General features: G+C 40.8%; 1 protein-coding gene across 5 annotated transcripts in view; it reads right to left on the reverse strand.

Annotated features, from left to right (window-relative positions):
* Positions 1–5,014, reverse strand: part of PHACTR4 (phosphatase and actin regulator 4) — a 148,808-nt gene that overhangs the window by 124,687 nt on the left and 19,107 nt on the right. The gene's annotated exons all lie outside the window — the stretch shown is intronic.

Genomic DNA, 5,014 nt, shown 5'->3' on the forward strand with positions numbered 1-5,014 from the left:
AGCTACTCGGGAGGCTGAGGCAGAGGAATCGCTTGAACCCGGGAGGCGGAGGTTGCAGTGAGCCGAGATCGTGCCACTGTACACCAGCCTGGCAACAGAGCAAGACTCTTAAAAAAAAAAAAAAAAAAAAAAAAAAAACAAGCAAACTTTATTTTTTTTTACACAAATAAAAAAAACTTTATTTTTTTATACACAGCAGATATTTCACTTCAACACAAAATTATTCATCATATATATACTTTTTGAGACGGCGTCTCGCTCTGTCGCCCAGGCTGGAGTGCAGTGGCACGACCTTGGCTCACTGTAAACTTCCGCCTCCTGGATTCAAGCGATTCTCCTGCCTCAGCCTCCTGAGTAGCTGGAATTACGGGCAGGTGCCACCACGCCCAGCTAATTTTTGTACTTTTAGTACAACTACCCTAATAATAGCTTCATTCCTTGTTTCATTTTGAATGTCCAAGATAGCCTCAGGTTGTACACACAGATATAAATGAATCTTCTAAGATGGAAACCATCAAGTATGAGAATATTTTCTGCCTTTTCTATTCCTTTATGGTCAATTGCTGTAATGCTAGACCTGTGTTCTTCAAAATAACCTTCTCCTTCCTGAGAAAGCTTAACAAGTCAGGCAAAAATCAAAAGAACAAAAATTTACTGCTTAAGAGAACTTGCATTATCTTTTATTGGACAAATTAGCACAAGTTCAAATATCAATCACATACAAACTGGTTAATGATTAGCACAAGTTCAAATATCAATCACACACAAACTGGTTAGTGATTCTGGTTACAAAATATAATACTATAGAATCATTTAACCTTCTTTGGGGATTCAAGTGAGAATAATAATACTCATCTTCAATGAGAATCTCATGAAATAGCATTTATTATAAAATAAAACACCAAGAAATGGGCTGTGCCTGGCACAGTGGGCAGTCTTAAAAGTTCACCCCACTCCTCCATTTCAGTTGCAAAACAAAAAAAAGCAGATTTTGATTCTATCATGATTCTAAGCCTGATCAAAATACACAATGTCTAAAAATACCAAGATAATGAAACCTAAATTTACACTGGCAGAATGAACAACTAAAGTGTTATTTCCACATTTTCTTGGACTTGATTTAAAAGCACATCACGGCCAGGCACGGTGGGTCACGCCTGCAATCCCAGCACTTTGGGAGGCCGAGATGGGTGGATTACCTGAGGTAAGGAATTTGAGACCAGCCTGGCCAACACGGTGAAACCCCATCTGTACTAAAAATAAAAAAAAATGAAAAACAATAAAAACATTAGCCGGCGTGGTGGCATAAGCCTGTAATCCCAGCTACTCGGGAGGCTGAGGCAAAAGAATCGCTTGAACTCAGGAGGCAGAGGTTGCAGTGAGCTGAGATTGCGCCATTGCACTCCAGCCTGGGAGACAAGAACAAAACACCGCCTCAAAAAAAAAAAAAAAAAAAAAAAGCACATCACTAGAGAAAATTAAGAAAGTAGTAAGGTATCACCTATTCTTCTAGAGTGACCTTCAGATGCTACTACATTAATATAAGAAGTAAATACTGTGATCTACACGCATCTTTTTTTTTTTTTTTTTTTTGAGACGGAGTCTCTCTCTGTGTCGCTCAGGCTAGAGAACAATGGCACGATCTCGGCTCACTGCAACCTCTGCTTCCTGGGTTCAAGCGATTCTTCCAACTCAGCCTCCCGAGTAGCTGGGATTACAGGTGCACACCAACACGCCCAGTTAATTTTTGTATTTTTGTAGAGATGGGGTTTCACCATGTTGGCCAGGTTGGTCTTGAACTCCTGACCTCAAGTGATCCACCCACCCCGACCTCCTAAAGTGCTGGGATTACAGGCGTGAGCCACTGTGCCTGGCTACATGCATCTTTATTATCTGTCACCAATTTACCCTTTTCCCTGGAAATCTGGAAGCGCAGAAATCCTCTACATTTCCCTAACTTTCTTTGCTATTTCTAAACTATTTTTGTTACTACTTAGCAGAGAAATTTAGTAGCTACAAGTAAAAGCAGTTAATAAAGAACTTAATTTGTTTTTGCCTATCACAAAGAAAATGAAACATTATACAGAGATTTCCAATCATGTTCTTAGTAAGGATAGAGTTTTACAAATGGAAAAGCCTGTTCAAAAAAAAAAGTTATGCTTAAGAAAAGTTTGTTTTTAAGCACAAATACTCAACGTCTAACATATTACTGAAGGGTAAAGACATAAAATGAAACTTTCTCCTTTGAAGAAAACTGACCTCCTCCTCTTTGTTAAACATAGTACTTCTGTTACCATTAAGAAGCATGAATCAGCTCTTTAAAACAGAGGTATGGCTTATTGATAAGCAAAAGCATTGCATGCTAATCCAAATTATCTCAGAAAATAACACTAGTGGGTTATAAAGGACATTACTTTCAGAAAACATGCTTACAGAGCTCAGGAAGGGCAATTCATCATCACTGATCATGACAAAATCAACACACACAAAAATGAAGCCGTATTTATTTCTGGCATCGTATGTATCACATTTTGAGGAAACCTCAAAGACAAAACATACTTTTAAAAGATGGCTGGCTGGGCATGGTGGCTCATGCCTGTAATCCCAGCACTTTAGGAGGCCGAGGTGGGTGGATCACCTGAGGTCAGGAGTTCGAGATCAACCTGGCCAACATGGCGAAACCCCATCTCTACTGAAAGTACAAAAATTAGCCAGGCGTGGTGGCGCATGCCTGTAATCCCAGCTACTCAGGAGGCTGAGCCAGGAGAATGACTTGAACTTGGGAGGCAGAGGTGAGTCGAGATCGCGCCACTGCACTCCAACCTGGGCAACAAGAGAAAAACTCGGTCTCAAAAAAAAAAAAAAAAAAAAAGATGGCCGGGAGAGGTGGCTCACACCTGTAATCCTAGTGCTTCTGTAGGTCAAGGCAAGAAGATCACTTGAGGCCAGGAGCTTGAGACCAGCCCAGACAACATAGCAAGATCCCATCTCCATAAAAACAATTTTTAAAAATTAGCTTGGTGTGGTAGTGCACATCTGTTGTCCCAGCTACTCAGGATGATAAGGCAGGAGGATTTCTTTTCTTTTCCTTTCTTTCTTCCTTTCCTTTCCTTCCTTTCTCTCTCTCCTCCCTCTCTCTTCCTTCTTCCCTCCCTCCTTTCCTTCCTTCCCCTCCCTCCTTTTTTTTTCCCCACTTTTAAACCTTTTGTTAAAACTAAGACACTAACAACACATTAGCCTAGGCTTCCACAGGGACAGGATCATGAATATCGCTGTCTTCCACTTCTACATCTTGACTTCTTGAAAGGTCTTCAGGGGTACTAACAGGCATGGAGCTGTCATCTCCTATAATAACAGTGCCTTCTTGTAGAATATCTACTGAAGGACCCGCCAGAGGCTGTTTTACAGTTAACTTTTTAAAAAAATAAGGCTGGGTGAGGTGGCTCACACCTGTAATGACAGCACTTTGGGAGTCCAAGGTGAGCAAACTGCTTGAGCCCAGGAGTTCAAGATCAGTCTGGGCAACATGGCAAAACCTTGTCTCTACAGGGAAGAAAAAAAAAAGTTAGCCAGTATGGTGGCATGTGCCTGTAGTGCCAGCTACTTGGGAGGCTGAGGTGGGAGGATCACCTGAGCCTGGGAGGTCAAGGCTGCAGTGAGCCCTGATTGTGCCACTGCACTCCAGCCTGGGCAACAGAGTGAGACCCCGTCTCAAAATAAAATAAAATAAAATAAAATATGTGTGTGTGTGTGTGTGTGTGTAGAAGGAATACACACTAACAATTAAAAAGTATAGTAAATACATAAACCAGTAATATAGTCATTTATTATCAAGTATTATATGCTATACATAATTGTATGTGCTATAGTTTTATACGACTGCCAGCACAGGTTTGTTTACTATCAGCATTACCACAAACGTGAGTAATGCATTGTGCTATGACATCAGGATGGCTACATCACCAGGCAATAGGAATTTTTCAGCTCCATTTTAATCTTACAAGACCACCATCATATGTGCAGTCCAGCACTGATGGAAGTGTTACTATGCAGTGCATTCATTTAATAGAATGAGCCTACTACAGTGGTTTGCATTTACCAAGAAATTAGTGTTGCCATAGTGGAAGGATGAACCCTTCTCCCAAGTATATAAAGATGTTGTCCCAGAAGTCTTATCTCCTACCTAATTTTATTTAAGAAAGTAAAGTATGTAAAAGATTGTTAGTAAAATTCCCAATCATATTGGTATCACCAATAGGTTAAAAGAGATTGTGCCACATTTTGGTTTGTTTTTTTTTTTTTTTTTTTTGAGACGGAGTTTCGCTCTGTGGCCCAGGCTGGAGTGCAGTGGCCGGATCTCAGCTCACTGCAAGCTCCGCCTCCCGGGTTTACGCCATTCTCCTGCCTCAGCCTCCCAAGTAGCTGGGACTACAGGCGCCCGCCACCTCGCCCGGCTAGTTTTCTGTATTTTTTAGTAGAGACGGGGTTTCACCGTGTTAGCCAGGATGGTCTCGATCTCCTGACCCCGTGATCCGCCCGTCTCGGCCTCCCAAAGTGCTGGGATTACAGGCTTGAGCCACCGCGCCCGGCCGCACATTTTGGTTTTAATTGACAAAATTGTATATAGTTATGGTGTATAAAATGACATTTTGAAATACAGTAGTCCCCTCTTATCCTCGGGGATACATTCCAAGACCCCCAGTGGATAATTGAAACAATGGACAGTACTGAATCCAATTGCACTCAATCAAAGCATGTTTTTGTTCATGTCTCTCACCCACAAATTTAGTGTATTTTCCTTCTTCACTAGGAACTCATCGTGCACTGTGATTGTAACTTCTGCAATGTGGAGTACAACAGCAAAAACTAGCACAATTTTCTTTTTTTGTCTTTACAATTTCACAGATAGAAAATTCATTCTTTCAAATGTAACATGCAGGGTTCATAAAAAAACAAAAAAAAAATTCATTTTTACGATAGATTTTAGCAATCTTGACCTAAGATTTTTTTTTTT

The sequence above is a fragment of the Rhinopithecus bieti genome, unplaced genomic scaffold (genome assembly GCF_001698545.2).
Source record: "Rhinopithecus bieti isolate Rb0 unplaced genomic scaffold, ASM169854v2 scaffold_41082, whole genome shotgun sequence".
Classification (NCBI taxonomy): domain Eukaryota; kingdom Metazoa; phylum Chordata; class Mammalia; order Primates; family Cercopithecidae; genus Rhinopithecus; species Rhinopithecus bieti.